General features: G+C 34.9%; 2 long non-coding RNA genes across 3 annotated transcripts; one reads left to right on the top strand and one right to left on the bottom strand.

The window, feature by feature from the left end:
• Positions 1-1,442: 1,442 nt before the first annotated feature.
• Positions 1,443-10,317, bottom strand: LOC148779733 (uncharacterized). Its single transcript, XR_016043507.1, has 2 exons — positions 10,047-10,317; positions 1,443-2,969 (listed from the first exon to the last, which is right to left on the bottom strand). It is a non-coding gene; the product is annotated as an uncharacterized LOC148779733 (long non-coding RNA).
• LOC148779732 (uncharacterized) lies at positions 2,932-12,473 on the top strand. Of its 2 annotated transcripts, none has more exons than XR_016043508.1 (2): positions 2,932-5,221; positions 12,188-12,473. It is a non-coding gene; the product is annotated as an uncharacterized LOC148779732 (long non-coding RNA). The 2 variants fall into 2 exon arrangements; XR_016043509.1 differs by lacking the exon at positions 12,188-12,473 and adding an exon at positions 7,926-8,011.
• Positions 12,474-22,984: the final 10,511 nt, after the last annotated feature.

Below are 22,984 nucleotides of genomic sequence, written 5' to 3'. Positions count from 1 at the left end.
TATGATGTGCCACTATCAAATGTGATATGTGAATAGATACCTACTGTATGAATGATGGTATCATGCTGCTTATAGATACCTATTGTGTGAATGATGGTATCATGCTGCTCATGTGACATGTGAATAGATACCTACTGTGTGACTGATGGTATCATGCTGCTCATGTGATATGTGAACAGGTACCTACTACGTGAATGATGGTATCATGTTGCTTATGTGATATGAGGAAGGGGTACCTACTGTGTGAATGATGGTACCGTGCTGCTTATGTGATGTGTGAATGGGCACCTACTGTGTGAATGATGGTGCTGGCAGCTGCCTAATGAGAAGGGCACCTACTATGTGAATGATGGTGCCGGCAGCTACGATCTTTCCCTCACTCCTCATGATAGGACGGGTGTCAGAATGTGAATAATAGGGAGGGTTGTACCCCCCAAATCTATATAAGCATTACGCATTGGGTCACCCAATGGTAGTGTAATGTTATCTCGCCAGAAGGGCACAAGGAGAGGGTTGTCTCTTGCAAGGCCACTGCCTATCGAAACCTCAAAGCGCGCTGGGGATGTGTATGTGTGTGTGAGGGTATTATGAAGTGGGGCACCCATTGTCATTGTCCTCCATCTGAATGAAGGTAGAAGTTTTAAGCAGCAGGATTGGCTTAACTTGCGCAATAAAACTTCTACTACGGGAGTAGGCTTTACTAGTTTTGTGACTGTGAGCCGTTGTCCTTACTGTTCTACTTTAAGTAAGGTGATTGTGAACTATGCATTGTATATTAAACTAGTTTTATCATAGTAAAGAAGCATATTGGAGGATTCACTTGATACCTGGTGATTTTATGTGCATTGCTTTTTGTTATCACTGTTATGCTAGTTAGAATGCATTTGTGTAGATCCGCTTACTAGGGTTTTAGCTCATTCCATCTTAATTTTATAACTGTAGAGTGAAGCGTGGTGGAGCCTGTGCTAAAGGTGGGGTTGAAGTTCGAAATTAAGAAGTTTGAAAAGTCGTCTTCCGAAGACCTTCACAGTATGTTTTCGTGGTCTCAGCTTATGCTGTATACTTTATTCTATGTATTTTGGGCCAGCAGTGCCTTGAAGAAATTGTAAAGACTTTTGATAATGAATGAAGGAGATGGCTGTACTTTTGATTGGATATTTGTTTGTCGTATGGATTTATTTTAGTTTTATTTCGTGGATTGCTCTTGATTCTGTATTTTTATGGGTTGAGATATTCCCACCTGAGTGACGTTTGCGACCTCCGGTCGTGATCCCGTGCCCTATCGCCCTCCAGCAGGGGTCAAGGGGGTGGGGTCGTGACATTTGGATGACATTTGGCCACTGAAAGATTCGATGCAAGAACAGTCATAGTTCTGGAAATTCTCATTCTCAAGTTTAACATGCTTTAAAGAACACTTAAAGTTTCATGAACCAATACAAATCTTGTTACAAAACCTTGTTCATAATAAACTAGTATTACAAGTAATTAATTTCACAATTTCCACCACTAACAATATCATTTACATTACTCAAACAATCATGGCATGTAGAGGCACAAAATCTGGAATTTCAAGCTCATTTTAACCCATTCACATCCATACCTCTCATCCTACCATTTTACCCACTTCCAATATATAAAATTGATTTCTACAATATTTGTTGGTGCATAGATGCTAAACCTACTTACCTGATGATTACAATGCCTCCAAAACTCCCACTCGCAGGCCACTTCAAGCTCCAAGCAATGGTGTTCCAATGGCAACAGCAAGGAACTCTAACCTTGGGATCTTGAGAGGGAAAGCAAGGAGCAAACCACAGTGAGAAGGAAGGGGAGAGGGCTTTAAGTACCCAAGGGTAGGTGGGATCCACTGTGGTTGACCGAGAAGGTGGAGATGTCACTGTAGCTGACATGCACGATATTGACAAGTGCGACGCTGACACGTATGACAACAATACGTCTTTTCCTTCTTCTCTCTCTTCATTGTCGCACATGTTTTCTTCTTCTTCCTCTTCACTGCTACGTGCTCTTATCTCTTTACTGTCGCACACTCTCGTCACTGCCACATGCGTTTTGCATTTCTTCTGTCTCTTCACTGTCACGTGCTCTCTTCACTGCCGCGCGCTCTCTTCACTGCAGCGTGCTCTCCTCTCTTCACTGTCGCACGCTCCCTTCACTACCACTCACTCTCTTCACTGCCGCCTGTGTTTTCCATTTCTTCTCTCTCTTCTACACACGCGGCACTTGGCCTCTTCTACACACTATTGTCGGCACGCCCCACATGGAGTAGCTCTCTCTCTTTGTCTCTTCTCATGAAAGGGGCACGCCCCACATAAACCTAACTTAGGTTATGTTCATCTCTCTCTCTCATCTTCTATCTCTCCCATGACCTATGGGTTAAGGGTTTAGTATAAGAGAAGCTCCTACCTCTCATTTAGGCGCTTAAGGGGTTAAGAGCTTAGTTAGAGATCTAAGCCTTGTGATAAGAGTTCTTGTTCTATTGGAGGCTTGGCCTATATGTTTTCCGATCTTGGAGATTGATGTTGACTATTGACCCTGCGCCATTGGAGGTGGTGACTCGGTGTGGGGTGGATTAAGCATGGTTGAGGTAATCTTCGACATCCTATTTCTTGTTTCTTGTCATACTTACTACTTTTATCTTTTGTTATTCTCAAGCTTAGTATTGTGGTTTTTGTTTAATTAATGAAAGAGTGATTTTAGTGGCATCAAGTTTTAGATTCAATTTTATTTTCCTTTTGTTTCTTTTCAATTCAATTTATTGTAATAGACTATTTGTATGTGATCTAGCCCGAAAAGAAAAAGGAAAAGTGAAGAAAGAGATTAAACAAAGAAATACATACACCGAGCTATATTACATTTGTCCAAATTTCACTAAGAGGTAGCAGCAATGGTTGTTGACTGTATGCTTTCTGAATCCTCCTAGATCTGCATGGCCATGGAGACTGCATCACCTGCAATTAAGTTCTTTTTCAGCAAATCTCACCCTTATTCCTTTGAATCCATTCTGCTGTCATGATAAAGCGTTATCTGGTTGTGACCTTAGCGAGGTGATGATTGAAGAGTTAGATGGCCATCCCATCAGAATCACCTTCCCAGTGGTCCAGGGATGTAGATAGGCTCACTCATGGCAAACTCAAGAAAGCTAGATGATACCACTATGACATGTGAAGAGGACAAGATTGTAGCCCACGTCAATCTAAGCAAAACTGATGAGTCGAAATCTTTGCTCAAGCCTAAATATCACCCAATATGACCTTGAAGTACAAGAAAATCCGACAGGAAAATTCGATAAATGAAGATCAAGATGATAAGTTTGCTCACATCCCATGGCTATGGATCCTCAAAAACAAAATGATGAGAATTTCCTTAGCTCTGTGTGTATAGTACTGAGAAAAACCAAACAATTAACTACTCAAAAGCAAATCCTGATTAAGATAGAAAAAATGAGTCCACAAGGAAGCGATTATATTCCCATTATTGGTAACATAACAAGGGTAGATAAATCAATTCATCCTTTCTTCTGAGCAAAAATTGCTCTCTCATAGGGAATGTTTATGGGCTTAACCAAGCAAAGTGAAAGACTGAAGGACTAGAAAGCTAAAAGTGATTCTAAATCGGATAGTTCAGGTTCGAGTGGAGTAGTCTAAATGGGATTCAACAAGGTCAGCAACCATCTCCTAAGAGATGCTAGATGTAAACCTAGGGGCAAGGGAAATCGGATGGCAACCAAGATTAGAATCTCCCTCCTTGGAGAATGAAAGGAGAGATCGTTTCCATGGGAACACAAGAAAGTCTTGACCCAATCCTAAGATGAAATGCCATATTAAGAGAAGCCCCGCCAATTCCGCAAAGGTTAAAGAAGACCCTCTCTTCAAGCAAGGAGATCAAAGGCAAAAAACCACGCAAGTTTCAAAGTCAGAAAGCCTCATCCATCCATCAATGCCAAATCACATGATAAACAAAAACAAAAAAGAGAGGGAGAGAGATCGCCAGGTTGTAAAGCCTAAAGGAAACCCGAGCAATGAAAAAAAGAAGAAAAATAACAAGAAAAAAGAAATAAAAAAGAAAAGAAAGAAATGTAGACGCCCCAATTTGAAATTGGCTATTTTTTTTAGTTTTACTAATTTCTAAATCCCTAACAGTGCCTTAGAAATACCTAGTAAACCTTTAGGGACCATGTTATCGAATTACACCTTAGGATACCTTTTTATCCATAATCCTATGAACTATGGTCCTATCTTTCTCAAACACCCTAGTGAATCTCCTAACAAATCATAAAACCCTAGGAAATCAACCTATCTAGATAGTTATCTTGAAATCTTAGAAAATAGCAAAACCGACTTAGGATAGAAGGTTTCGAGATAAATCCAATAAAAAAATGATAAAATTTGAGTCAAAATCATGAAGATCAGCAAAATCATGAAATTTGAGAAATCAGGGTCCCAGATGCCACAATACGTGTTGTCTAGACGCCACAGTCTGTCGCGTCTAATCCTAATACCCCAAAAATTAGGCTCTTACAAACCTAAGAACCCCTGCTGCAATGTGTGCCATCTAGACTAGAAGACCCCCCAAATGAAATGTATTGCGGTGTCTAAACCTGGCATCCCAAAATTTGTGCTGACTAGAGCCGAGAAGCTATAGACACGGCATCATGTGGCATCTGACCAAAATTGGCCCAAACAACGCGGTACGCATCATCCACTTTGACCCAGTTAGATCAAATTTCCAAAAGTATCCAGTGTAAGAATATTTCCAAACCAACTGGGAACCAACTTTTGAAGTCTATATAAAGGATCCAATTTGGGACATTGACAACAAAAATGCATAAGTTTAGACCTCAACGCCCAATCTTAGATAGAAATCTTAGAATTCGAAGACTTAATCCCTCTAGAGCCTCTAACCCTATCTTTCAAACCCTGATTCAAAAGAATAAAACCTTAACTTAGATCTTCTGAACCTCAGCCCTAGAGCCTTAGCCTTCAAGCCCTAGATGCAAGATTTATGATTCTAGATTTAAACTACAAAATCCTAAATCAATTTGAGCCTCTTTCAACCACCCATAGTCAAAATTTCCAACAAATTTCAAAAAAGGAATTCAATCAAGTTCAAAGAGAAAATGGAAAGCAATAGGTCTAAATAATCCGTGATCCTGATACGGGCAATATCCTCCAATTCGAGGGTCCCAAGTCAATTGCCCCAGGTTAGTAAGTTTCCTCTCCCTTTTTTGTTTAATTTCAAGTTAATTTTGATTATTTTGGCTAGATTTGATTTTCAGATGAATTCTTCTTTTTTTTGGCAAAAGATCATGCCAGCATTGCTGGTGATTTAAAAGAATATTAGATTACACATGTTAATTGGCCTCTATATCGAAATTTAACATAATCCATGGAATTTTAAATTAACTAGTTTAATAGTGATAGATTAGGGGATTTCAAATTTGAAAACCTCTCGATTCCATGTTGTAGGCAGAAAAAAAAAAAGGCAAAATGGGAAAAAATCAGCAAAAGTCAAGAAGATTTCTTAAAGTCAAGCAAAATGAAAGGCACCAAAAATTTCCCAAAAGTTAAGAAAGAGAGAAACAATATTTCAAAGGAAATCAAGGTGTAAAAGTCAAGGAGCACAAGTCCGACAGACCATGGGAAAGATCTCTCCATGTAGACCTAACGGACTTTGACCATCTAAACTTCCACGGGTAGTACTGGATGAATTAGAGAGGAAGTCAAGGAGAACCCATGTTAGTAGTGGATGAATTAGAGAGAAAGTCAAGGAGAACCCATGTTTTGTTTTGTGGTAGTATCATATATCTTTTGAAGGGAAAGGTTTCTATGCTTTCCTTGCAGCATAGAAGTTCTATCCTCCCTCTTATCCAACCGTTCATTTTGAATGGAGGGCTAAAATTGCCCCAATCATAATATCACGTCTTTACACTATTTTATTTTTAAGTTTTTTTATAAACTGTTTTGTCACTAAATTTTGGACGTTTATTCCTCTATTAAACTCGCACTAGTGAAAAATATAAAAAAATATATTTTCAATAAAATAAAATGATCAAAATACCTCTGAAAGTTTGAAAAGGTATTTTGGTCATTATATTTTATCAAAAAATTATTTTTAATATTTTTTATAGGTGCGCCCCAATGAGACGATGGCACATATCAAATTATATTTTCATACAATTTGTATAAAAAAAAACTAAAAATAAAATACTTTAAGACGTCGGATCTAAGATCAAATAATGAGTTGCTCTCTTAATCAAAATTGGACGGCTGGATGGTAGGGGAAGAATAGAACTTCTATGCTGTAGGGGAGCATAGAAAGGTTGTCCTCTTCTGAAATTCTAGTTTGCTCGAAGACTTTGAAGAATTTGTCTTTAGATCGTGACATGAGGATTTAAGATGAAGGAGTACTTGATGATTCCCTGTCCTGAAAGTCTTAGTCAGGGTTGAGCAAGGTCATAAGTTCCACCAAAAAGGTCACAAGTGGTTAAACTGTATGACTATTGTTTTTTTAGAAGAAAAAAAAAATCAAAAGTATTTTTTCAAAAACATTTAAAAAATCCTTTACTTTTTTTTTTTTTTTCAGAAAATGCTCCACAGTAGCATGATCCTAAACCACTAGCTAATTCATTTTTTGAAAATCTCACTCTCAAATTTTCAAAATTATATACCTTATGGTTAAAAAATCTTAATTTCTCTGTTAAAATTGTATGTCAGGTACATAGTTCTGTTTTTAAAAATTTCTCTATATTTTCAAAATTGCTAAAACATATTTTTAAAAAATGAGGGAGTTGGTCTGCCCGTACATGATGTTACTTCGTTTATGCCTTCTCTAAACTCTTGAAGAATGGGTTGAAAACCGTTTAGGAAAATTTTGAGTGGAAGCCGTTGCTCCCAAAATCCTTAGGATTAAGAGTGAAAGGTGGAAAGAGAAATTGAATTGGCCAAAATTCTCATAATCATTATCATTTCAAATTCCTAATCGTTTCCCCAGTCAATCAGAAACGTGCACCCAAATATAAAGGTTTAAGCTGAAGATGTCTAATCTGCAGTGTCGGGTAACTTCGTTGTGGTGGTCTCAACAAAAAAATAACCATTTTAGAATGAACAGATTTCCTGTTGGAGACCACTCAACAAAATATAACTATCCCAGAATCAGCGTCGTTCCCATTGATATCTTTTACAGATTCACCTTTCCAAGGGTGCTAGGCATTCAAGTGCATGTCTTTAATTCTGAATTGTCTTAGTTTGCCACTTTTTTGCCACTCATTTATTGTCTCAAGTGGTCCCCCTCAAATTTTTGAAGTACCAAGGACTCTACTTAAAGTGTGCAAAATAAAAAATTTTAATTCCCTTCCAAAAGAGCTTACAAAACCTCGAGTAAATCCTGACAACCACGAACAAATAACAAAATTATAAGTACACTTATCTTCTACTAAATAACTTTCAATTACAACTTTACAACGATGAGCAAACCTTGGGGAAATCGTGACAACCACTACAAAATAATAAAATTATAAGTACACTTCTCTTCTAGTAAATAACTTTCGATTACAACTTTACAACAATGAACATTGCTTTGTTAGCAGGGTTTCAAAAATTGGCGAGTCGAACGCAACGAACTCGCCCGAATCGACATGGGAATCGAGCATCCCGTGTCCCGAACACAACGAACTCGTTCGAATCGACACGAGAATCGGGCACCCCATGTCGATTTTTTTGTAAAACAAAAAATCGCCCTATCCTAGAGGAGAATCGACGATTTTGAATCGTGAATCGCCCCTATTACGTTATAAATCGCATCGCCCCTATTACGTTATAAATCGCAATTCCAACCGCTTAGTTACGTCACAGGGCGAGTCCTTACCTAAAGACATTTTGGTAATTTTTTTCAAAATATCATTTCAGGTTACTTTTTCTCTCCATCGCGCTGGTATTAAGGCTTTTGTAAAGGTATTTATATCTTATTGACTTTCTCTAATTCTTCTATGTGGGACTTGCACTAAGCGATATTATATTGAAAATTTATACAATATAGATAATTATTGTACAAAACTCTTCAGCAGCGCGCGTAAGGCTGGCGTGGTTGGCAGCAGAGGTTTTATGCTTCGAATCCCAGTTGGGACGTTATTGTGCAAAATTCACTTTTTGTCTTTATAAAAAAAAGTTAAAAAAATAATATCATAAAATATATTTTTTTTAAAAATAATATTATAAAAAAAAAGATAGGTTTTTACTTTTGTCTTAAAAAAAAAAAAAAAAACTAAAATTTGTCTTCATAAAAAAAAAAAGATAGGTTTTTTCTTTTGTCTTAAAAAAAAACTAAAATGAAGAAAATAATATGATAAAAGAAATAAAAAAATAAAAAGTAATATAACAAGCAAAAAAAAAAAGGTAATATAACATCTTCTTTTTTTTCTTGTCAAAAAAAAAAAAAAGTAATACAATAAATATCATATTTTCTCGTAAAAAAAAAATACTACAAGCATTTATTGTCAAAAAAAATAAAAGATATTTCTTAATACAACAAATATTTTTTAATACAAACTGAGAATAACTAATCTAATTATAATTTTTATTTTTATAATATGGTAAGCTTTACTATAAATTTAGGGATATTAAGTTTAAGATATGATTCATACACATTTGAAATATTTCTCTGTCTCTAACAATCTCTTCCATTAAATTTATTCTAGAATTCTAAAAAATTATATTTTAAAAAATTTGAAGTGTTATTTAGAAAATTGATGCACATTCGAATAATTTATATATTGATAATCAAATATTTTATTTATTTATTTGCATTATAAATCTTGTAATATTTTTCTTACAGTTGTCAATAATACATTTTAAATTAAATGATACTATAAAATATTTTAAATTTGCTATTGTTTATATAATAAACTATAAACCAACAATTTTCGTTGCAATATATAATATTATAGTTACATAGGTTGTAATAATTTTGGATTATAGTTAGTTAGGTTGTAATAATTTGGTTTTTTTTTTTTAGTGGATTAGGTTTTTCTACCAATTCGAGATGTTAGTGACCATTTTTTATCGATTTAAACCATTATTTATTGTAGTCTATGTATGATTATATACTTTATCCATGGTAATTCTATGTTTTTTGTTTTATGTGATGTTAATGGTTAACATAAGTTCATATAGGAAAAGAACATCTTAATTATTCACAATTTGATTAAAAATGAAAGTTAATAATATAATACCCGTATTTCGTTTTGGATTCTTAAAAAATAACATTTATAATGAATTTTCATAATTTTTTTGGATTTTTTTTAAGGCTTAATAGGATCGCTTCGGTCGATTCTCGATCCAGATTGTCAATTCACCAATCCGGATGGATTTTTGAGGTGCTCGATCCGGGGCACCGAATCGTTTTTTAAACCACCCGTTACAACACTTTTCAAATCAAAATATACTGAGAAAAATAAAAGACAAATATGATCAAGTGTGTGCACGTTTGATATGACTTTGGAAGACAGATATAATTCTCAATCACCATACGAGTACCGCAAAGTTTCGATACAACTATTATTATTGCTTCCAATCAATAGCGCAAGAGGGATGAAATGGATCTAATCATGGGAAGCATAAACACCATGCCACACGAAAAAAATATTCACACATCAAATATAGGCCAGAATTAACCTCATGTGGGACACAAGACGATGAGAGCTTTAGGTGGGAAAAACACGGCCGAAACCGGCTCAAATGGTGTAGTTTAGGAACTAGGGTTTGCACAAGGTGTCACGAAATGTGATCAAAGGAGCATGAGTTAGTGTTTGAGGAACATTTAGAGCTCACTATTATGCATGTAAATTCTTAAATATACAGCAACTAAAATACCATAACAGTTTGGAAATATAATGCTCAAAACTACACCATGGACAGACATTTAAATGCTAATCAAATGAACTTCAAAAGAGGGAAGATAAGGTCAATATGCCTACTGTTATGCTCATTTACAGCACAAACTTCATCCTAAAACATAAAGTTAGTGTGTACCGTGGTGCTTGATGAGGCTCAAGACATTGCTGGAATCCAGACCTTGTCTCTCACTAGGACGGGTTTTAAAGGCTCAACATACAAGAGGAAGAAGGTGAAAGGTGAGAGTGGGGTGTGGCCCTCTGAACGAGGCTCATAAAATGAACAAAAAGCGTTGAGAGATAATAATGAACATGAGGTAGGTTAGGACCCTATTTATAGAGGTTTAAAGTGTGGGCTCTATAATAGATTAGATTTTGGCCATTTATTGAGCGATCCAAGGGCTGAGAGAAATAAAATTCTAACCTAATCAATCATCATTGATTACTATCATGTGAATGGTGTTGATTATATATACCTCTATCACCATGCCCATAAATCGCTTCCAAATTTTCTATAATATCACATGTGCTCTTCAAGCCCTAATTTTGATTTAAGCAAATTACAACCATCCATTTTGAAATTATTTGATCTCAACCATTAATTTTAAACCAAAGTACGATAACAATGAGAGGGGCGTCTCACGCTCTCTTCCCATCCTTTTCACATGTAACTTGCACCACACGGCAAGTCTTATGAAGTATCCCTCACATCTAGTGTGCAAAACCACGACTCGGGGACGGGACTTCCCCATGCTCGAGCCAAGTAACTTAGGCCGAGCCCAACCAAGCCAAAAATGTTTAAGAAATAAAAGAATACAAAAGTTCTCAAAAAATAAGAAAAATAAATTTAAAATAAAATTAAACAAATTCATATAAATGAGGTTAAAAAAGTAGTGAAAAAATGGAATTTGTGAAAAAATCAACTTATGGTGGGGTTATTTTGGAAAAAGTCCAAAACAAAAGGAAAATATAAAAATAAGTATTCATTATCAAACACTTTCCAATATTTGCCAAATAATAGAAAACATAAAAAAAGAAAACATATAAAAAATGAATTTCTTACTTACTTTTTGGCTTTTTTATATTTTTTTCAAATTCTTATAAGATCCCCAAGCAGGACCAGCCAAGGCAGAGTGCAACTCCGAGTTGCTTGGGCATGCCCGTGTTGGCTCGCCCGACATTTTGCCCACTGTTTGAATCTTGTGCTGTGCAGGCCACGGTATCATAGAAACCAGTGTTTAAAAAAACACCGAGTCGAACCGGACTCGCCCGGTTTGACTCGGGAATCGCCATGAACGGATCGAATCGGCGAAAAAAACGGGAATCGTCCGGTTCTAGAGAGAACCGGACGATTCTGTACAGTGACTCGCCGATTCACTTTACGGAATCGCGAGTCCATACAATGAATCTGCGAGTCCCGTACGGATATTTTTTTTTTTTTTTTTTTTAATTGTAATCCATGATAGATTTTTTGTAATACTTGATCGATTTTTTTGTAATCCATGATCGAATTGTTTTTTTTTTTTTGTAATCCATGATCGAATTTTTTGCTTTTTTTTTTTTTTTGTAACCCATAATAGAATTTTTTGTAATCCATGATCGAATTTTTTGTAATCCATGATCGAAATGTTTGTTTTTTTTTCTTGTAATCCATGATCGAATTTTTTGTTTTTTTGTTTTTTTTGTAACCCATGATAGAATTTTTTGTAATCCATGATCGAATGTTTTGTAATACATGATCGAAATGTTTGTTTTTTTTTTGTAATCTATGATCGAAATGTTTGTTTTTTTTTTGTAATCCATGATCGAAATGTTTGTTTTCTTTTTTGCAATCCATGATCGAATTTTTTGTTTTTTGCTTTTTTTTGTAACCCATGATAGAGTTTTTTGTAATCCATGATTGAATTTTTTGTAATCCATGATCGAATTGTTTTTTTCTATTTTTGTAATCCACGATTGAATTTTTTGTTTTTTTTTTGTTTATTTTTTTTTGTAATCCATGATCGAATTTTATGTAATCCATGATCGAATTTTTTGTAATCCATGATAGAATTTTTTGAAAATTTGTGATTTTTTTTTTTTAATCCATGATCGAATTTTTTTTTGTAATCCATGATAGAATTTTTTGAAAATTTGTGATTTTTTTTTTTTAATCCATGATCGAATTTTTTTTTGTAATCCATGATAGAATTTTTTGAAAATTTGTGATTTTTTTTTTTAATCCATGATCGATTTTTTTGAAAATTTGTTTTTTTTTTTTTTAATCCATATTATTCAAAGAGAAAATGAGAGAGATGATGATTCTGAGGCCACCCTATCCCAGCCATATTATTCACATATCGAGTCCCAACAGCAACAGTGTAGGGATGAGCACGACAGTGCAGGTGAGCATGAAGGATGGACAATCTTCGGGGATTTTAGATTGGGAACACAACAAAACACTAACACTCAGGGATTTGGGAATAGTCAGACGCCTACTAATATCGATGATTCGTTTTTAGATCGAATCAATGAATTGTTAAACGAATTCAATCAATGGCACCAGCGTGACCAAGAAGAACAATAACGTCGTCTATCATTTTATTTTTAGATCATATGTTACTAATTTTATGCTTTATTGTAGTCCATGTATGTTGATATACTTATTCCATGATAATTATATGTTTATCCTTTTGTGTGATGTAAATTAAATGCGGAATGGCGGTTCATGCAGGGAAAGAACATATCAATATTCGTATATTCATTCAAAAACATGAAAATTCTTAATGGAGTACCCTCATTTCTTATTGAATTCCTAAAAAACAATATTTATAATGAATTTTAATAATTTTTTCGGATTTTTTTTAAATTTTATTCTGACCGATTCACCCGATTTCCGATCCGAATCGCCGATTCGCCGATCCGAATCGGTTTTTGGAAGCCCGATCCGAGTCACCGCTCTGTTTTTTAAACCATTGGTACAAACAAATATCTGTTATTTATTGCGTGGAATGCATCAGCGCACTATTCCTAAGTCAATACATCACCAATTTACCATTCTAACAATACTAAGGGCACGCTTGCTTATAAGGTTAGGCCTCTTGTTTTGGTGGACAGGGTATAAAGTCCATAGCACAACGTACTTCGATTCTAGTGTTTAAAAAAAGCAAAATATTTTGACAGGGCTGCAACCTTAATAAAATAAGTAAATCGTCATCTCAAAATTCATCGAAAATGGTGTTGAAAATCTTCAAATCGATTATCTCGGCTTTAACCATTGTCGTGAAAAAAATATTAGGATTTCAAACCCTAAAAATAATGTTTACTGTAATTCTGTAACACATTATCTAGACCGTGTATTTTGCCTTAAAGTATTTACAGGTCTACAAGATCTATAACATTTTTTGAGCTTCAAATTTTATAGTCAGTGTTGAAAAGTGATTTTAAAGCTTTCATGGAGATTTTCAATGGCCAAAGTGATTTTCGGACAAGGATTTGAGGTGGGGCTTCACTTTGTTTTCATAGAGCCTGAGCCATATAAAAACTTCATCCTTGAAAAAAAAAAAAATAGTCTGACACAATGATTGGATTCCAATGTTTTAGATACGAATCAATATACTCTAAAAAAATTAAAAAAAAATAGAAAGCAAACGGATCTAAATGGACTTGGCTTCAGTTTATATTCTCCTAGTCGTAATCGGGGCGATTCTTGAGTCAAATTGGGTATACATTAAAAAGGGAAAATAATAGAAAATCAAAAAACTCAAGCAATTCTCGATATTTTCCATCCGAAATTGCCCACCTTCGGATCTCGATTCAAATCAGGTGACTTGAAGTTGGATCAATAATTCTTCAAAGGAAAACGTTTATATAAGGTAGCAACTTTATACTATTTAAGTAAGGTGCACCCTAAAATTTTTCAGTATTCAAATATTGAAAAGTCTTCCAATTTGACCATCTCAACATCAAGATATATGGATAAAAAGAAAAAAAGAATTCAAGTCCTAAAAATACTACATCTTGTAAAAAATTATATGAACCATTTATTTTCAAGAATTTCAAGTGTTTATAGATATGCTTCATTTGTACCCTTTTTTGAATTTTAAATGACTGATAAAAATATATTTGCGGACCATCAAAGTGTTTGCGTTACTTAAATGACATCTCAATATAAAATTTGGCGGTGCACCTTACTCCTACAGTATAAAGACGGCACCTTATACAGACCTCACCCTTTTTCAAATATTGGTTTTGGTTCAACTTTATGAAGAAAATGTGTTGGCATGTCCTGAACAGTTGCACTTTTTATTACCAAGCGTTTCTCTCTATAATTTGATCAGGATCTCAAATATCTATCTTTGTAGATCATACCCTATAATCAATTAATGTCACACATCCATACTTACATCTATCATCTATCATCTCTCAATCCCACTCATATATCAATCCTTGCAATATGTCTCACACTTCTACACTTACATCTATCATCATTCAATCCCCCTATCTCAAAAGTCGATCCTTGTAATTCAAACCCAACTGTCTCTTTGTATTTGTAACTAATACCCAATAATCAAGTAATGTCTCATACATCTATACTTATAATTTATGTCCATTGATTCTTTTCAATCTCATCCAATTTCTCAAGCATCTATTACACAACCCAAACATGTATATTATTTCCATATTTCTTTGTCTAATGTTGAATCATCTATCCTTATAATTCATAACAATCTCCTAACCATGGTTTCCTCTCACTGTTCAAGTTCCCCATAGATTCTCTTCCATTTACCATAGCCTGCCCCCACTCAAACCTTTATCACAACCCCAATTCATTTCAAACTTCTATCACACAATACAAAGGTCTATGGTTTATTATTTAGAGCTACGAAAAAGGTCTATGATTGCTTATTCTAAAATGTTTCTCTAATTTCTATAGTACCCTGCATTGATTTCTTCTCTATCATGTAATATATTTATGGGTGCGGTTTGTATAGAGCCTAGGCTCTAAACAATCAAATTAGTGCTTACCTTCAAGTAGTATTGAGAAATGTAGTTTCAATGCTGAAAATCTTTGTGATAGCCTTAAAATATATCTTCGTATTTATTTATAAAGTTTAAAGCTTCAAAAATAGTGTAGATCGACATATTTATGAAAACATAAAAATCTTGAAAATTGATGGTCGAAAACTGCCTTACAAAATACACTATTTGCAAAACTTGAAATCCATTTGTTTCTCATGTTCATGCATTTTGATGTCGAGATGATCAATTTGAAGATATTTGGGAATCAAAACAACTTTTTCTAGTGAAATTTTTGAGATAGGCTCGAATTTCATTTGTTTAGAGCTTCAACTCTATATAAACTTTTCCCTGTATTAATTTTATTAAACACAACAATTTTTTTATTAAACACAACAATGGAGAAAATATTTCTCCTTTTGACTTGAGTAGTATGACAGATAATGGATGTCGAATTCACAATTATTCTCATCTAACCTTTAAAAAATGAACTGCTACTTGAATTCATAGCATTTGTATTCTCTTAAATAACTCATTATATCTATAGCCAAAAGCTTTCCTAGCCCTACAGAAGGACACTATCCATTTCCTCCCCGGAAAATAAATACTAAGTATACTTTTTGGATCTTAATATTTGGGGATGTAACCTTTACAACCCATAGAATAATTTTGGCAAAAAACAAAAATCGAAATAAAAAAAAAAAAAATCTGAAATAAACTCACTATGTACTAGAAAAAACTTATGCCTCGAGATTGAATAGATACCGTCCAATTTTTTAAGGGCCAGATCAGAATGTCACAAATTTAAAATTCAAATATTTTCTTTTAAAAATAATCATCTACTTATAATATGATGCAAATAAAAATTGAGGTTATAAAAAAAAAAATTAATGTATTATTTTTTCTTTAATGGATAGGATAGTGCTTGAGTTGTTTGGGGATATGGTTGGTTTTAATATTAGGCAAAGAGATTTAATCTTTTATTTTCATGGACTTAAGAGATTTAGTTAGAGATTCATGAGAGATTTATGGTACCTCACATTGGCAAAAGAAGAGATTGAGAATTTGGGAAAGGGGCTGGGGTCGTGGTGATAGCACTTCCACACCCAAGTCACTATGTTGTGGTCTCCATTTCGACTAATACCATCCTACTAATACCTTAAAAAAATAACTCCTATACTATTTGAAAAAATAGGTAAGGGTCTTCCCCATTGAATTACTCAAAAAAAAAAAAAAAAAACAAGAAGAAGAGATTGAGAAGAAGAAGATATTTGTATAAGAATTGATAGATTTAAATGATTTAGAAATCAGAAAGATCAAATGTGGGTAGTTAGATTTGGAAAAGATCAAATGTGGGTAGAGATTGAGAAAATTGTAGGTTAGATAGAGAAAGATAAGGGAAAGGAGGTATGTGATTTTCAAAGAGAAAAAGAGAGATAATTTTTTATGCGTTTATTTATCTATTTATTTATTTCTTTCTTTCTTTATTCTAGGTGTATTTAAAGGGGAGATGTCCCTTCTTTATAAACAAAGAGAATCTGGTGATTAAGTAAATAGTTGATCTTGTGAAGAGATCTAAAGGGTGGATTCCCTTGCGGATCTTGAGATATGACATATTCTCTCACCCTTTATTATTATTATTTTTTTAATTATTTCTTCCCTCCATTCTCCTTACATCAGTTAGTATCATAGCACGTAAGATCCAGCTATTGCAATGCCACGGAAAGCTAACCCTACTATGGATAATCGCTTGGGACAAATTTTAGAAAATTTGTCCAAAGTCATGGAGGATGATCAAACCGAATTTCATGAAATGAATCAGTAGTTAAAAAGTTGAAGAACAATCTTCATCGCGAAGAGTGTGCTCGCAACCATAAAGATCTGACACCAATTTCGTTATAGAGATGAATCAAGGCCCATGACTAACTAGGGGTGTCGATCATGAATGTGACAATTACAATGTGATACGACAACTACGATCTCAGGAGCATCCACATGATCATAGTATTTAACTCAATCTTCTTAAGTTTTACGATGAACTTGAAAAAGAAAAAGAAATAATAATGAAACGCGAGAAGATGACGACAATTGATCATGTTTTCGATGGTTTAGCTCGCATCGCTTCGTGAGCACTCTAGTATGTGTTTATAGCATATCAGCGTCGTAACTTCGCAGTGCCCTTATGTATGTATGAATGAACAAGACCGAACAATGAGCTCAGCTTATCAAGGCATAGCTTGCAACGAGACTCCGATGCGGGCATGCGTTCTTTGAGAGTGAAATGCTAAATCCGAAATGTGAGAAACAACGCCTAGTCGAAGTGGTTATACGAAAGAAGCATGACCTCCAGCTTCCCGAATGAATGAAAGTATCTTCCCGTACTCTTGGTCTTGATACTGAAAATAGCACGAAGTATTTGATGAATCGGTTTATTGAAGAAAAAATACCGATGCGCATGGTGGGACTGCATCACCAATTATTTGATTGGAATTTACAAGGTGTAAACTCAAGGTCGAGCTTCTCCCAACAACAGGAGAATAATGCAAATAAAAATGGGGTTATCAAATTTTATTTTATTTTTTAATAGATTAATTTTTGTTTAGTGGATAGGGTGGTGAATGAGAGTTATTTGGGGATATGATTAGTTTTAATATTAGGCAAATGGTTTTAGATTTCCTATTTTTATGGACTAAGGATATTTAGTTAGAGATTCATGAGAGATTTATGGAGCCTCATGTTGGGAGAAGAAGAGATTTGTATAAGACTTGAGAGATTAAGGTATTTAAACATGGGCCAGATCAAATGTGGGTAGTTAGATATGGGAAAGATCAAATGTGGATAGAGATTGAGAAAATCGTAGGTTAGAGATAGAAAGATATGGGAAAGGTGGTACACGACTTTTATAGAGAGAGATATTATTTTTTATGGTTGTTTTATTTTTTTATTTTTGTCTTTCATCTACGTGTAATTAAAGGAGATGTCCCTTCTTCGTAAACAGAGAATAAATAATTGATCTTGTGAAAAGATCTTTAGAGTGGCTTCCCTTGCAAACCCCGAGAAGGGTATAGTCTCTCACCCTTTATTAGTATTTTTATTTTAATTACTTCTTCCCTCCATACTCCTTGCATCATTATGTATTCCCCTAAATTTTAGACTAAGAAAGTTCTCTTGATTAGGTGTTTGAGCGTAGGATGAGATGCATAGTATGTTCCTATGGAAGCTTAGTAAATACGCTGATATCTATATCACCCTACAGAGAAACTAACTTATGCACGTTATTGTATTATTCAGTTTTGAATATCTCGAGGCATGTGATGCTAAACCAAAATATTCTTGAAAATAAATTGGATTAGCTAGTTTTTTTGGGATCGATAGACCAAAAAGATAATGGTAAAGCTTGTTTATTTTGGGATAAACTTAAAGGTGGATTATACTACTTTGCATTTCAATTAAAATTTCAAGACTTCTTCAGCCTTGCCTACTTCACACAAACCAAATCGTGAGGGGATGGATGAAAATTTATATTGAGTTTACAATTTTTTATCTATTTATGATCCTTCAATAAGCCTACTAGAAAATTCAAATTAGAATAGCCCCCTAAGAAAACTTAAATTTGACATACGCTTAAATTTCTCTATTATAGAACATCAACTTCTCTTAAGCATACTTGAATGAACAAAATATTCCTATTTTAATTTTTTTATAATTCTTTTTAAAGACCATGTTAAAAAAAATGTGGAAGCCAGATAATGATATTGAGATCTTCTCTCTGAATGATGGCTTTTTTAGTTTTCCGTTTCGAAAGCAAGGAAGAAATCGAGATTGCCATAATGGGGGGCCATGGTTTGTTAACAAAAAGTATTTAGTTCTACAAGAGTAGGACCCCATCTCTACTCCTTCAAGGAAGTCAAGGCAAGAAGTACTTGTATGTATTAAACTTCCTAGTCTTCCAATGGTTTTCTGGGAGTCATAATTTCTGTTTCGAATTTTTTTATCAATAGGAAAGCCTATCAACAACTTTCGTGCTAGCCGTTGCTTGTTGTAAGAAAGATGATTCGTGTTAGTGCAACGTTTTTTGCGCTAGCCGTTGCTTCTTGCGAGAAAACAGATGTGCTAACATGCAACAGCTTTCATGCTAGTCGTTGCTTCTTGCAGAAAAACAGATGCACTAACATGCAATGGCTTTCATGCTAGTCGTTGTTTGTTGCAAGAAAATGGATGCGAAACCTCTCAATAATTTTGTTAAATAGTGGCCAAATATTTGGATTTAGAACTTGGAACAAGTTATCATTTGGCCGACTTAAGTGACATGAGCCAAATGACTAAATACCCTTATTTGTTTTATGTTTTTATTACGTGTTTTTCATTAAAGTATCTTATTCTAGGTTTGGAGCTCAAAATAAATTTGGGTATTTGGGCTACTTAAGTTAAGCCAAATGACAAAAATACCATTGCTTGTTCTTGGTTCCAAACCCAAATATATGCATTTATCATCAAAAGCTGTTGTTTTAAGTTTGGAAACAAAAACAAGTGGGTAGATTTTTAATTATTCAACCCCTTAATTAAGTTGAAACAAATTATCCAAATGACTTCTCTTTTTCCATATTTTAAACGTAGAATGTTGGCACTCCGTACATTTTTAAGCAAAATCATTGAAAGGTTTGCCTAGTGAAAAGATCTTGTGAAGTAACTATTTTATTAATAAAATTATTGATTTCAAATGTTAGAAAACAAGAATTAAGAATCAACTCACAGACATGCCGATCCAATTCAATTCCCCAATTTTGGGTGAATCACCTTAAATAGTGAAATGAAGAAAAAAACTAAAAAATGAAAGAAATACCAAATATGTGAGAATTGCTTGAGTCCCTAAAATGAGCCGAGTAGTTCATTGCTATAAGACTCCTTGCCTTAGGACATCATGAACTGGAACCTATCTTCTATCTCGTTATTTTTTGAGGTGTTTAGTCCATACTCTTTGTTCTTTTGATAAAATTTCTTTACAAAAGAGAAGTATATAATGAGGATCTGTATAAAGAGAAAAAAAAATGAGAGAGAGAGAGGAGAGAGGAGGGAAAGAAAGAATCAATCACAAAATAGCAAATCACGAAGCCTCCACGGGGGTCTAGAGCTCCAGCCAATTACATTCATTGAATCTCCTTCAAAAATGATCCTTGATAGAACAATTGAAATGCTTATAACTCCCTGCTTAAGAGCCCTCAATTGTGCTTCATTAGCATTGCATCACTCAACAAGACTCGAGAAATGCTAATAACTCACTGGGTTTTCAAGGACACTAGCATAAAAGAATTAAGGAATTCAAAATCTAGGAGTCGGACTTCAGCTTAAGTGGTTATAGGTTTAGCAATGTTAGTTAAATTTCTACCACCAAGCTACTAAAAAGAAAATACTTAAAATCTATTTTATAAAAAACTACTCAAAGGTAACAAGTAGAGAAATTATTGCGAGGGGTGGCAAGGAGATTTCTGGTGAGTTAGTTCTCCGGCGAGCATGGGTTTCGATTGCTTTTAGGGGTCTTGATGGAAGTTGGCATGGGGGAATGAACAAATGACTTTGGATCTGGTCCCTTGGTCTGTGTTCAAAGTAACTTGGAGAGCGGATTGCTGACTAAAGCTAGTATCTGTGTTGTGGGATCTTTTTCTCCCCATTCTAATGATATCTTTAGTCTCGGAGATTAGGCTAATAGACATTGGAGATTGGCCTATGCCCCCACCAGTTAAGGCTTTTAGATGAAATAAAGTTGTATGTTTACTTTGTACTGATAATGTTGTGGCTAGAGCTCTTGGGCATAGGTTTTGTTGAGTTCCAGGTAAACTACTTTCATTAGACCAGTTGAAACTTTCTGTACATGCTTTGTTTTTATATAAGGTTTGTGCCAGGGTTAGATTTCAGGGTTGTCCTTTTCATGCTTGGACACTTTCCACTTTCTTGGCTAATATATGCGGGGAATATTGCGATATTGATTGGGATTCTATTAGCGAGAAAGATGGTGGCTTTGTGAGAACGAAACTATGGAAAGTTTCCGCCATTGCTTTTCCAAAGAATATCAAACTGCAAGTAGATAGATTTTTTCTTAATTTACGTCGCTGCTGAAAATGATAATGAGTTGATCCCAAAAATAATAATTCAGCAGAAGATCTCCCCTCCAAAAACATTCAAGGATGATTGGAAGGTGGTCTTTCGTTGTAAACTTATTTCTTTAGTGTAGCAAGTTCATGGCCTAAAGCATGCCGGAAATGTGAATCTCGATGTGGCTTGATGGAAACGGCTAGTCCAAGATTATCGCAAGAACAATTACTTTAACCACAAATTGAAAATATAAAAGAGGTGGATTCCCATTAGCTGTTTCCCTGAGTTCTCAGCCGGCTTCTAAGGAGAATATATTGCTATTCCTTCTCTGCAAGTTTTGTGTTTTGAAGTTCCCTCTGGTAATACAGTGGGTCCACAAGGTGAAGCTAAGGAAGCAACTTACGGTGCATAAGATGGTTTTAAGATTGGTGTTTCTCTTGATCCCTAGGTTGTAGTAAAGAGGGCCATAAATTCTTGAGCTCTTTATTTGGGTAATCCAGTAGGTGTACCAGTTCAAGGTGAAAAGGTCAATTTTTATCTCTCTCCTTCTAGCATAGATGGTAGTGCTGAGTGGACGTGTCCTTCAGGATCATATCCTTTACCTTTCAATGCAGTATCATTGGGAAAAGTCAACTTAAGCCTTTTGGAAAGCTCTTTTTCTTCTTCTTCGTGCACAAAAATAAAACCGACTAAGTTTCCTTTTTTTGTGGCGATTAAGAAAGAAGGGGTGAAAGATTTCTTTGGTTTTTCCCTACGGGCGTTCTCTGATTTATCCATGCTATTCTCCTCAGAGTTAAGATGCATACCTTGTCTTACAGACGTGTTGTGAAAGAGGTATTTGATCTCAGAGATAGACCACTATTTGATCCCCTGGAAGTGGATCTATTCGCTATCGTGGTAATTGATTTTGATGCTTTAGGAGTTGATTATGATGATGAAGCATCTGGCTTCATGTGAAGATGATGTCCTTGATGAGGATAACCATGAACTATTCATTGAAGGAGTAGCTGGTGATGATCTTCCTTCCATGGAGCCTCAAGGTGATAAAGATGTTTTTTTTAATCTGGAATTTACGAAAGTGGAGGCGTATAGTAGCCCTCTTCTGGCAGTTATTCATCAGGAGACTCAGACTACTGCCTTGTTAGCTATGTCGGTGGCTCAGGAGTTTTAAGCCTCAGTGGATGCTGAAGAGGTCTTGGTGGCCAATATGATGGGGGATATGGGGATGGACTTCGCAGTCCCTATCAAAATTATATGGCAACAGATAAAAGTTCGAGTTAGAGAGAGGAAGGAGGCCAAGAATGTTGCTGCTCCTATTTTACTAGAAGGGGATTTAAATGCAGAAGCTACCCTTGTCAAGGATGTTGAGAAGAAAAAGATGGGAAAGGAGGTTAAGTAAAAGAAAGATGTGTCAAAGCTTTTGAGATCTTCTGCGTGTTTGGTTGCACGTGGTGTGATATCTAGAGGAATGTTGAGTGTGGATAATGCAATGATGGAATTGAGCAATGATTCTTCATTAGCTTCAACCTCGTCTTTGGCCTCTTATGAAGAAGTTATGATGCTTAAAGAGCTATATTTTTGGAGGATCTAGGTTCCTCCTCCTCCCTTGCTTTTTAATGCTTATCATTAGTTCGAATGTAAGGGATTTGGGTGATCCCAGAAGCATGAGTGATATTTTTTTTTGGGTTACAATATTTAAACCATATATTTTGATTTTACAAGGGACAAATCTTCCTAGCCTCAATGTTTTTGGGGTGAGGGAGGTTAGGTGCTCTAGGGCAATTTATTTTGAGGGTATTGACTCTATTGGAGATTCGGGTGGGTTATGGGTTTTGTGTAATCCCTCTATCCTATAAAGTTTTTAGGTCATCAGGAACTTTTGCCTAACGTTTTTTGGGGATTGATGAATGTGTATGAGCCTAATCTTCTTGCTTGAAATGGCTAATGTTTTACTCAATTCTAATTTTCATATATGTATTGGGGGATTTT

Source organism: Amborella trichopoda, chromosome 11 (genome assembly GCF_054954075.1).
Source record: "Amborella trichopoda isolate Santa Cruz 75 chromosome 11, AtrichopodaSantaCruz75HAP2 v2.0, whole genome shotgun sequence".
Classification (NCBI taxonomy): domain Eukaryota; kingdom Viridiplantae; phylum Streptophyta; class Magnoliopsida; order Amborellales; family Amborellaceae; genus Amborella; species Amborella trichopoda.
Note: the sequence above shows the minus strand (reverse complement) of the source record. Positions and strands in the feature narration are given on the sequence as shown.